The sequence below is a fragment of the Lipotes vexillifer genome, unplaced genomic scaffold (assembly GCF_000442215.2).
Source record: "Lipotes vexillifer unplaced genomic scaffold, Lipotes_vexillifer_v1.1 scaffold602, whole genome shotgun sequence".
Lineage (NCBI taxonomy): Eukaryota > Metazoa > Chordata > Mammalia > Artiodactyla > Lipotidae > Lipotes > Lipotes vexillifer.
The window spans coordinates 3,873,579-3,886,470 of record NW_006790307.1 but is presented as its reverse complement, the minus strand read 5'-3'; positions in this window follow the sequence as shown (position 1 = coordinate 3,886,470).

Sequence of the window (12,892 nt, the reverse complement as noted above, 5' to 3'; positions counted from 1 at the left end):
AGCACAAAGGGAAGGGAAAGAGCTTTTCCCATTTGGGTTGACCCTTGAAGCCCACTGGAGATTCGAACGGGGGTTGAACACAGGCGGACAGCCATGCCTCGGAGCATTAGCAGTGGGAGGAGACCCAAAAAGCCACAAGAGAGGCTCCCCAACTCATGGCAGCTGGGAAAACAGAACTTTCTGGGCCAATAGACAAGACTTCCAAAACAAGTTGGAGAGCTGGTATGTGGAGCAGATTTAAGAGGAGAAGGAATTCCTGCAATTCTGTTAGTGGTGGCAGACACACAATGGAATCATGACAGGAGGCAGAGCCTAGAAATGACAATTTAATAGTTACTGAGGCCCTTATGTATTCTCAGGTTGGCAGTACCTTTGGAAGCTGAGGTTGGTTATATAACCTCTGGTCTTGGAAAGAAGAAAGGGACCAACTCATTGTTGGCCATTGTTCTCGTTTTTGCTGGGGGGTGTTTTTGTTGCTATAATGGTAAGAAAGTATCAAAATCAAAAATAAGTGCTGAGCTCCTTTCTTCCATTCATAATACATTCCAGTTTCCCACAACTCTGCAGAGATGAACCACAGTAGTTCCTGAATCCAAGAACTACTGGGTCAGTGATCCAAGAACTACTGTGGTTAATCTTTGCAGTCACAGTAAACTTAAATGGTGCTAGAAGATGGGAGTAAAACAAAATATATATATATATGTTCAAAAAATAGAGAACAGTACATTTGAGAATACAGTCAGTGATTTATTGTCATGTAGTAGAAAGAGGACAAAACTAAATGCTTAGAGTATGGTTCAGAGTCATCATTTATTGATAACCTTGTTGCCTCTATTTTGCCATCCATAGAAATGAAGATCATTAGCTCCATCCTCACAGTTTGAGGGATGCTCAACTGAGCTATGTTTTCTTGTGAAAATGCTCTGAAAACTGAAGCTCTCGAAGCTGCCATGTCCCACATTTCTATCCACAGCTTTGTATAAAAGCACAGAAATAAAACTAACCCAATACGAAAGTGACACAACTGAGTTAAAGCTAATGTGTTGAATAATGATTAAAAGAAGATTAATAAAGCACGCCACTTGCATGAACAAAACCAGATGAGATGGAATGTAACAAGGATATATTTTTCATTAATATGAAACATTTTAACTGCACAGGTACAAGAAAGCAGGGGGCGGTGCAGCTCTAACCTTAGTTCATTTGATGCAGGAAAAACCCTGGAGGTTTCATCTTACCACGAGCTGCATATGAGTCACCAATAAGATCTGGATGCTAAAAGGAAATGCAGCCATAAGCTGCACTAATGGAAACATCACTCCAGTAGAAGAGAGTAGGACTGTTCCTTGTCTTCAACTGGAAATAAACTTGTAGCTAATGTAGCTTCCATGAATTACATGTGATTTAGATACAGTAGGGGTTAATGGGTTTTTAAGGGCTGGTCTAGAATCATAATAATCATGAACAACGTTTTTCAGTAGGAGGGGAAAAAAAAGTGTTTGAAGTCCCAAACAGCCAATTTACAAACATACTGTGGAACAGAACTCATTCACAAAGCAGGGTGGGGTGGGAGAGTGCAAGTACTTGGGGCTGTGTCTCAGACACAGAGCCACGTCTCGCCGTTCTGAGCCTCTCATTTCACAGGATGTGCTTCTCTCTCTCAAAGATGATTTGAAAAGATGGAGGTAAAGTCACATATTGATTTCCCAGCACTCTGAAGGCCAGAAGCAGCACACCCTCGGTCATGTTTCAAATGATGGAATGTGAAATTAAAGGCTGCATGTGTGCTCAGCCTGTAATTGCCAGCCTAGTGGATGTTTTTAAGGAGTACAGAGAGGGAAGCGTGAGAAAAGTGAAGAGGAAGAAGCAAGCTGAGCGCATTAGAGAGCCTGAAAAACACAAAAAATGTAACAAAAGGAGGGGAGGGCCATTTAAGAATTTCTATGCACAGATTAAAGTTCTCAGTGCCTGTTAAGTAAATCTCCATAATTAAAACACAAGCAAGAGTGGTCATCAGTTGGCTTCTTTGACAATACAGACAGAAGTTTCAGAAGCATTCTTCTGACAACATTTCAGGTATGTGAAGATGTTTTATAGTTAGGAGAAATTAATATCTAGGTTTAACTTTTTAAAATCATCACTTTCTTCATATGTCCACTTTCAGTCTTATACCTGTTCCTAAGCTCTCAGGTTAACTTTAAAGTTTCTAATTAGTCCTAGGATGTAGTCTATTTATAACAACAGATTACTACATTAAAATGTTCAATTCATCTGTGGCCTATTTCTGTGGTCAATGGCTACAAATCAGCCCATACTAGACAGCAACTCTTCATTTGATGAATACATGCTAGGAACTGAAAATAGACATATTTAGTGATAATTATTTATAAATGTATATAATCATCTCTATTGTTACAAAATGAAAAACAGGAAAAAAAAAAAAAACAAACCAATTTCTCTTGCTTTTCCTCCAGCTCTGTTCTGTGGAACACTGATATCCTGTGATATAGTGACAGGTGTTACTAGGAAAAAAAATAATTTCCTGTGGTCAAATTAATTTGAGAAACACTGGGATAAAGAGTTTTCTTTACTGCTGGGCTTCTCAGAACCCTTCATATGCTTCTGTGCATGGAGGAGAGAGAGTCAGTACAACACTTCCAAAATGGAACATTTGTTATTCTCTCCAGGGACCCAAGTGTACAGGGAAAGCCAGCCCAGGAAACGCGGCCCACACAATCCTCTGCCCAAATCCATTTTCAAATCACATTTTCAAGGTTCTCAAAACTAAGTGATAGTATAGCCGTTAACTTCATGACCTCAGCAGCCAGATGCCCAAGGCTGCAAACCAGAAATTGCTGCTCAGCTTCAAGATGACAAACCAGATAGGAGCAGACAAAGCTACTGAAATCTGATTGAACTGTATAAACTGTCAGCTGCACAGGATCCAGTCCCACTCAGGTTTTTGTATATTTAAAGAAATGCTTACTTTGGGGATTAGAAATGAGAAAACGCGTTGACTATCTCCATCCTGAACACTACAGATGGAATACATAATTGTTCTCAGCTAGCAGTTAGAAACATGTAATCCAATAAATCAGTGTTTCAGTGACAGCTATTGCTGTCATTTTAATTGTCAAATTCATAACACAAGTATAAGATTATATAGCATAATTCAAACAGAATTATGCCATTCACTCATTAATCAACAAAGATATGATAACTGTTCATTGTGCATTAAGCAAAGTTCTAGGCACAGGGGGAGGGTATAAAAAATAAGAGGTTAACCTGGCTCTTGGGAAGCTTACAATAAAAAAATGGGACACAAGGACATAAACAATTAAAATGCAAGCAATAAATGCTATGAAGAGATGTAAAGTGCAAAGCAGTTGGGAGCCCTGAGAAAAGGAAGAGAAGCTGGATAGAAACCACATTATTATATGATTTAGAGTGGAGGAGGGATCGCCCCAAAATCATACCCGTAAGGGAACACTTTTACTCACAGAATTGGCAAAAATAAAACTGTTGGTTAATGGCTACAGTGTTAATAGGAAAACAGCACTCTCCTACATTGTGGATGAGAATATAAATTTGTACAACCTCTCTAGAGGGCAAATTGGCAATATCTAGGAAAATTAAAAATTAGCATTCCTCAACGAGTTATTCTACTACTAGGAATTTATTCTACATGAAAGTTCACACGCATGAGCAAAAACATGTAGATCCAAGGATATATACTATATCATTGTTTAGAATATCAAACAGGACAGAAACAACCTATAAGCGTCCCTCTCAATAGGAGACTGGTACATGGTACCTCCAAACACTGGAATGCTTTGTGGCTGCCAGTGAGAACCTGGCAGACCTCCTTACTCTCACAGCAAGAGTACCAGGGGTTATTAGGAGCCTCTCAAGTAGACAAGACCCACTGCCCTCTCCAATCACTTCACTCCACTCCACTGGCCTTCTCACTGCTCCTCACTAAAAGGTACATGCATCCCAATGTTCACTACAGTGCTATTTACAACAGCCAAGGCATGGAAGCAACCTAAATGTCCATCAACAAACACATGAACGGATAAAGAAGATGTGGTACATGTGTACAATGGAATACTACTCAGCCGTAAAAGAATGAAACAATGCCATTTGCAGCAGCATGGATGGACCTAGAGATTATCATACTAAGTGAAGTAAATCAGACAAAGACAAATATCACATGATACTGCTTGTATATGGAATCTTTAAAAAAATGATACAAATGAACTTATTTACAAAACAGAAATAGACCCACAGACTTAGAGAACAAACTTATGGTTGTCAAAGGGGAAAGGGGGAGGATAAATTAGGAGTTTGGGATTGACATATACACTAAATATAAAATAGATAACCAACAGGGATCTACTATATAGCACAGGGAACTATATTCAATATCTTACAATAACCCATAATGGAAAAGAATCTGAAAAAGAATATATATATATATATATATATATATATATACACATATATATAACTGAGTCACTCTGCTGTACACCTGAAACTAACACAACATTGTAAATCAACTACACTTCAATGAAAAAAATTAAAAATAAAAAACGTACCAGGAACCCTCCCACTTTGGGCCTTTGCACTGCCCTCCCCCTGCTTGGAACACCCCCCCCCCTAGATTTACCCACAGATAACCCCTCACCTCCTTCAAGACACTGAGCAAATCTCACCTTCTTATCTTATCAAATCTCTCCCCAGCACCCCATTTGAAATGGAAATTCCTGACCCGCTACAACTTTTCCTTTTCTTTTTTTTAATAGTATTTATTGCCTTCTAAAATACTAAAGAGTTTACTTAATTAGGTGTTTACTGTCTATCTCGCTCTTCTAAAATGTAATACCCAAAGGCAGAGGTGTTTATCAATTTTGCTCACTGATAGAACCCAAGTGCCTAGCAAAGCATGCGACACATAGTAGGTTGTCCATAAATATTTGTTGAATTTATTTGAATATGCACAGATACACACATACATGCATATCTGCATATACACATAAACACACACACCCATACTACTAAGGAATAACTTCCAAGTTATGGTGTTAAGTGAAAAAAAAAAGCACTAAAATACAAATGTGTGTATAGTATGCCTTTATTTGTGTTAAAAAAACGAGGAAAAATATACTTGACGTATAGAATAACTTTGAAAAGTACATAAAAAGTTGTGTTTGCCTTTGAGGAGAAAGATGGAGGAACTGAGGATTAACAGGGTAGAGAGTCTTATTTCGTACTGTACAACCTCTTATACATTATTACTTTCTTCCTCCCGCCCTTCCTCTCTCTGTACAATACAGTATGGCAGCCACTAGCCACTCATAACTAATGAACACTTGAAATGTGGTTAGTCCTCTTTGAAACATACTGTGAGTGTAAAACACATACCAAATTTTGAAGACTCGTACAGAAAAATAGAACGTAACATAGCTCATTAACAATTTTTATATTGATTGCATGTTGAAATGACACTAATGTGGATATACCGGTTTAATAAAATATATCATTAAAGTTAATTTCACCTGTTCTGGCTTTTAAAAATATGACTATACTAAAATATAAAATTGTATATGTGAGTTGCATTTGTGGATCATATTATATTTCTATTGGACAACGCTTTCTCTCCACAAACATATAGATAATATAGATAGATATCCATACATAAAAATACACATGTACCCACACACTAACGAGAATGGTAAAGAGACTTTTAGTGGGACCTGTAATAAAAACGAGTTTCGCTTTTACTTAACTTCCCTGAGCCTTAGTTTCCTTTATCAGTAAAATGGGGATACGATCATTTACCCTGCAGGATTACAGTGGAAATGAAAGGAGATAAATGTATATAAAGTACTTGGTACACAAAGGTGTACCATGAAATGGTATAGTGCTGGGATTTTCTTCTCCAGAGGAAAAGTTCATAAGGCGTGTATGAAGCCATGAGCCCTACCATCAAGCAGTGGGGGATATCATGTTTCTGCATTGTTGTGCAGATTGTATTTCCTCGGGTAAAGGAAAATTAAAGACACAATAAAGATTTGCATCTGACACAGAAAAACAGAAGTAGGAAATGAATGAGGAATGCAGGGCTGAATTTTCAGTACAGGGTTGGTGCCATATTTCTATATGCAAATAGTTTCATAGTATTCAGGAGGTGCCAAATCCTTCAACAGTGAAAACTGCAAAGATAGGAAAGGGAAATGAGAATTGATGGACAGCCGAGGAGCATGTACCAACACCATCCCAGACATGAGGGCGAGGTCTGAACTGGCCTCACCTCCAAGCGAGAGGTGATTCGGAAATGAGGGGAAGCGCTCTATGGAATGAGAGGTTTGGGGGAGAGCACAACACCTGACCGCATCACTTTGGAAGCCTGTCTCCCAAAAGAGGAATTCATAAAGGACCAGAGAGAGAAACCAGAACACCAGCTCAAGAGTGCTGAAGTGCTGTACTTGAAGAAGATGCCTTTTTAAAAAAGTGATATCAGATTTCAGGTGCCCAAGGACAGTCTGTCTTTTCTATTCCAGGTCAATATGGCAGATTTTCAAATTAAGCTGGACTTCACTATCTGCCAAACCATAGAGCATTGAGGGGAATAGTAAGCACCTCTTGAAAGTATCAATAAAAAGCTTGTTTAACGTAGTATAGCATTTACGTTAGTGGCTGGATTTATTTTAAAGGCTTTAGGACTGATTTTAGTTCTGTATTCAAAGAAACATTAGGAGGTCACTTAAATTTTTCAGTCATACTTTATTTTATGGAGGAAACTGTATAGTATTTGTGAATCTGTGGAAACAAGAAAGGCCCCTTAGGCATATTCCCCATGAATGCCACAGGTCTACTGTATCAGAGATGGGAAGGCGATTCAGTAAACTGAGGTCCTCAAGACAAAGCAGCTTAGAGATCATAATGATAGCTAGCACAGAATCAGGGAACCTGGATTAGACATTCGTTAGTGTGGCCTGAGCACAGGCAGTGGAGGAGGCATGAAAATCCTGATATGCTGAGTGCTCAAGGTAAGACGTTTGCATTTCACTCTGCTTGCAATGGGATGTTACCGGAAAGTTTTACATAGCACTGGCATGATCTGATTCACATTTTTAAAAGATCACTTTGGGCGAATTATGGTAAAATGATGGTAGTAGTGGAAGCTCAATTTTGGATTTTCCCAGATCCCCACATAAAAACAGAGAGTGAGTAGATAGCCAACTCAAAACCCTAGGGACAACATTCAGACAAAACTAGGAGATGATGTATTGATTGTTCACAGTCTCCAAATTCCAAGCTAGTGAGGACAAACTACCAAGGGGAACAACGTCAGCGTCTGTGCAGGAGAAAGCAGAGAAGCAAACAGGTCTCTGGTGGATCTGAGAACAGGAGGACCTCCAAACAGCCAACAGGTATTCACTAGAGAGTGTTGCAGACCAGTTCGATCATAGAGGCTGAAACGGCCCAATCCAAAAGCCAGTGAGGGCCAAGACATGGTCTGGCAGGCTACCCACCGTGAACTTTTGAATCTGATCCAGGCAGGGATCCCTTCCAGGACAGGACTCCACACTGAGGAGAAACTACTGGGAGTGGAATCAAAACTGAGCAGGACAGAAACAATAGTGGTGAAGGAAAGAGAAGATCCAGGGAAGTGGGAGGCATATTTTCCAAGGCTGTACCCCACAATAACTCCCATCCTATATGTTCTTATTACATGGTGCCCTTGACACCCCTCCCATCAGAGGATTAGGTCTATGTCCCTTCCCCCTAAATCTGGGCAGAATTTTGTGACAAACTTAACCAATAGAGCATGGCAAAAGTGACTGCAGGTGACTTTTGAGACGAGATCATAACAATGCCAGGCACTTCTACCTTGCGCTCTGGGGATGCTCCCTCTTGGAACCCAGCTGCCATAATGTGAGGAAGCCCAAACTAGGCCACCTGTAGGTAGTTTAGTTGACAGCCGAGCTGAGGTCCCCACCAACAACAGGCTGGGGCCTTAGAAAGTGTCGAGTGGACAGGCCACCTCTCCTTTGCTCCATCTGAATCCCTGACCCACAGAATCCGAGAGCATGACGAAATGGTTATTTTCACTATTGAGTTTTAGGGTAGTAAGTTACCTAGAAATTGTAACAGAGCATAGTTTTAATTAAAAATGTTAATCTCATAGCCAAACTTTAAGGCAGGTTTATTTTAGAAGTCTTCTTTATTTTTGGTGAATTATAAAATAAAGTCAATGCCAGTGGAAGCATTCCCCTTTCAAAAGAATAGCTTAATGGATTAGTGCAGCATAATCAATTTTTCTTTACTTTGGATGGCATCTCGTTAACAAATCCTTCAAAAACCATGCCAGGGAGGTCTGTTTTTTCCAAAAGAAGCAGCCAGACACATTAAGTTTCTTCCTTTTTTTTTTCTTTCTCTCTCTTTTAAAATGGTAGAAAAGGGGTCAAGCAGGATGACCACATGATTTATCATCTAAACTAGAACAATTTTTCAAAACATCTTTATTGAGAATTCACACACCAGAAAATTTGCCCACATAAAGTAAAATTCAATGTTTTTTAGAATTATAGTCACAGGGTTCTGCGACCATTACTAAAATCTAATTTTAGAACATTTTCATCCCCTCAATCTAAGACAATTTAAAAGTGAAGGGAGCACTAATAAAAATTATACAAGGACAATAGGTATAAACTTGGTATATCCAGGGTCTATCCAGGGCAAATCAGAGTACATCATCACCCGAAGTAGAGGGTACTGGTGTTAGGAAGAAATCTGTATAACCTAATTCAAAACAATAGCTTGCTTTAAGAAACATGATTTTAAAGTAGATAAATAATTAAAAATGGAATTCTCATTCCCTACTGAGGCTGGTGGGGGGGAGTGTATAAATTGGCAGAACCATTTTCAAAAACTCTCTGGCAGTGTCTATTAAAGCTGCACATATGCACCTACACTATGAGCACAGAAACAGCTACTTGCTCTGTGATTTCACTCACGTAGACTTCAAAAACATGCAAAAGCAATCTACAATAGCACAGATCAAGACAGCGGTTAACCTTGGACAGGAGTTAGTGACTGGAAGGGAGCGTGAGGGAGAGTTTGAGGTGCTGAGAATGTTCTGTTTCTTGATCTGGGTGCTAATTATATGAGTGTGTTCGCTTTGCAAAGATTCCACAAGTTGTATGCTTATAATCCGTGCACTTTTCTATACGGTTGCAGACTTCGATAAAAAGCTGACCCAGAAATGGATAGGTTTGTGTTTGACAAAGGAATATTAAGAATATTCCTTTATAACTGAAACAGAAATTCCAAGCTCATTAACAGAGAGCCACCTTAATGAGAGCAGTTAGGAGCAGTTAGTGTTCACACACTAAAAACAAGGTGTTAATTTTCTCCTTAACACCTTTCCCTTGAACTAGTGGCACTGAAACTCCTAGGGAAACAGAGGTGGGAAAAAGCAAAAGGTCTTCCCCTCACATAAAGGAATGTTTAAGTAAAGACTGAAATAATTAACTACCACTTAGAAATAATGGAGGCTTTTTGTTTTAGAGTTTTTGAATGCTTCTGCTAACAAGGATAATATTTTAGAGTTGGAAGCAATATTCAAGGTCATTTGATCAATTTCTTTCACTCTACAGTTAAGGAAACTAAGGTCCAGGGAATTGAAGGATTTGCCCCAAATTACACAGCTAGTCAGTGACAAAGCTGGGTTCGTAACTCTTGACTCGTAAACCATTTTTCCCAATAATAATGTTTGTTACTCTATGGCTTACCAGGTAGCAACCTGTGACAAGAGCATTCCTTTTGATCTAATTTAATCTCCACAAAAGACAACAGGTATCACAGTTATCCCCATTTTACAGAGGGTAAAACTGGAGATGCTCAGAAAAGTTCGTATACCTTAACAAGGTTAAAAATCAATAAAATAGAGGAGCCAGGATTTCAATTCATTCTCATTCTAGCATCTGAGATTTAGCCAAGGGGCAATACTGCTTCTTTGAATGAATAGTACATCACCGTTATTTCTAAGCTGACGGGTAAATGAGTAAATAGATGTGTTGCTCCTTAATCATTGTGTCATGGAAAAAAACAAGTGAGTATGCAATTTATTTCTATGTTAAAATCTAGCTGCTCTCACTTATTCATATCTAAGGAAAATACATCCATTGGATCAAGGCTGTCTTCAGTAAGCGCTCACATTTTCCTCTCGACAGCCATTTCTAAGTGACGTGGCTCTGTGCTTAGTGTTCTAGAAGTTATTCAACACCCAAATAGATGACCATGCAACATCACCTCTTTTAATGACACATCTTTACGTCCTTAGCAACGTTCTTGACAACATACAACAGGCAGCGTTAAAGACTCACGGCCAACACATCCATGTTACAGTTTTCTTCTTAAGTGTCCATGGATACTTAAGATGAGGTACTCCAAGTAGAGTCTAAGTAACTATTCATACCCTAAAGTGCTGAAAATACACTATTTTGAGTTCAATACAAATATAAGAAAAGTATAGCCAGATAAGACATATCTGATTTGTCAAAAAGATAGCTTGCTTTCCCATCTGAGTTCCCTCACGTTCTCTCCAAATAGCTAATCTGTAGTAGAACTAAGACATTTAAGAAGCACAGGCTCATTCATTACGCATTGTAAAATGTACTTCCTTCCAATTCATTCATGTGGGAAGACTAGCAAAGCTAACAGGAGAACAAAAATTGTCTTTTCTTTCCATGTACCTGTCATCATTTTAAACTTGGGAAATACAAATAAAGATGGAGGGAACAAAAGGAAATATACATGGGAGAAGGTCCCTAATTTAAGCCAATGCTCCCTCTAATTGATTTTTTAAGAGGTAAGAAGATAACTGTATAACATAAAAATAAAATACGACTGAATATAAATGATCGTTTCATTCTAACTATATCCCAAAGATGATAACTATATGGCGTACTTTCTCTCACTCCCATGGCAACTGAGCAGGGTTTGCTTTCTCACCTACCATGATCTCATAATCTTTCTTTCTCTGACTCCACAATCTTTTTCAATACTAACATGCATCACTTATAGTATGTGTAAGGCACTGTACTAACTGCTTTACATGCACCATCCCCTTTAATAGCCTCACAATATTCCTAGTGAGATAAGTACTACTACTATTCCCCTTTTAGAGGTGTGGCCACTGAGAGTCTGATGTTAAGTCACACAGGTGGAAGGGGCTGAGCTGGCATTCAAAGCCAAGTTCATTGTACTCCTATGTCCAGGGCCAGGCTGCTTATACTACTACAGCCAGCTTCCACCAGCTGAGTGGAGTTAGCACATAATATATAAGCTAAATGTCATCTTGGTTCTCTGTGCCTACCTTCCTTCACTGCACTGCTAACAGTGGTCACAGAAAAGATGCCATTTTGTTTTCTGAAAAAAGAATCTTTCCTCAAAGCTACACACTGGTTTTAGCCTTGTTTTTAAAGGTCACACAGAGCAAATTCTGGGGTTGCACACGGCAGCACTGCTGTACCTCCAACCTCCTCTCTGCTATTCTTCTGCGAAGTCTTCTCTCAAGTAAGGTGAACACCTTCTGTTCTTTCAGCCAGCCCATATGTGCCGTTCCTGCATCTGGTCATTCTTCTCTGGCACTGCTTCAGTTTGCCCACAGCTCCCCAAAGCCAACGGAATGTTTCTAGAGAGGTCTGACCAGCCCAAGTGCAGCAGGGCCATCCCTCCCTTTCACGTTCTGGCTCTCTTGATTCTCACACCCGAGGACTGATTTTTAAACCAATTTCACAGCTCTATAGGCTTATGCTATTTAATATTCCACTAAGTCAGCAGAGGCCTCAAACACCAAAGATGAAGCTGGATACGAGAAAAGGAAAGTAGAAGAAATTTAAGTACTGGCCAAAGGAAGAAGGCTGCGGAGATGGAACTGTTTGGAAGAGAGTCTGAGGATTCCTCACATCAAGGTGTCCTCGTATCTAAATAGAATGCGCTGAGAAGCAAAAGTTAGCAAGAGCAATCCAGTCCAAACGCTCTCTCCTATGTTGCCTGAAATCTCAACATTTGAAGGTGTATTGGGGTTAATAAGCAAAAAAAAAACAAAAACAAAAGCATAATAAACCATAAAACTCATCCATAATAACGTGGGTTACCAGACAATCACACACCTTGTGAGTTTTCAAAAAAGAAAGTCATTTGGTTTAGCAAATGACAGTATGTTTTGGTGTTGAGATGATAACTTTTTGACTGGGATAAGTGTTAGGGAGAAGGTAAAGGAGACTGGGAATTTGGGGATGGGTGGTGGAGGGGTAGAGAAAACCAAAATCCATTCTGAAGGATGGATATGATGACCCTGTTTTGCAAAATAAAAATCAGTATTCATGGATGAACAGAGGACAGAGGATTTTTGAACTGGCACAGGAACCAAACACCTGAGACACATGGAGGCCATAAGTACTTTGTTGGTGAGCAGACCTGGAAAGAACATCACCATGGGCACCAAGCGGCAACCACTGGGCAGCAGGAGGGCTGTGGACAGCGGTTTCAGGAAGCAAGTTCACCTTCATGGCCATTTAATCCAGGGCCAGTTAAGCAGCTGCTTTCTTCTCTCCTGAACCCAAGTGCAGATGTGATTTATTTCTTATCACACAGAGACAGGTACCACTGTTTTTCTCAGCATCCCCAGTGCCTTACCCAATGTCTAGTAATAAGTACTCAAGAATGAAGGTTGCTGGACAGTCTCCCCATCAAATGTCCAGCCTGCAAGTGCTGCTGCTTCAAGTACTGTGCTGAGAGCCTTGGCTGGCTGGCTGGCCGTCCAGGACATCCTGACTCCCAGGGATCCTCACGGGACTAGAGGAGGAGCCCACAGGCA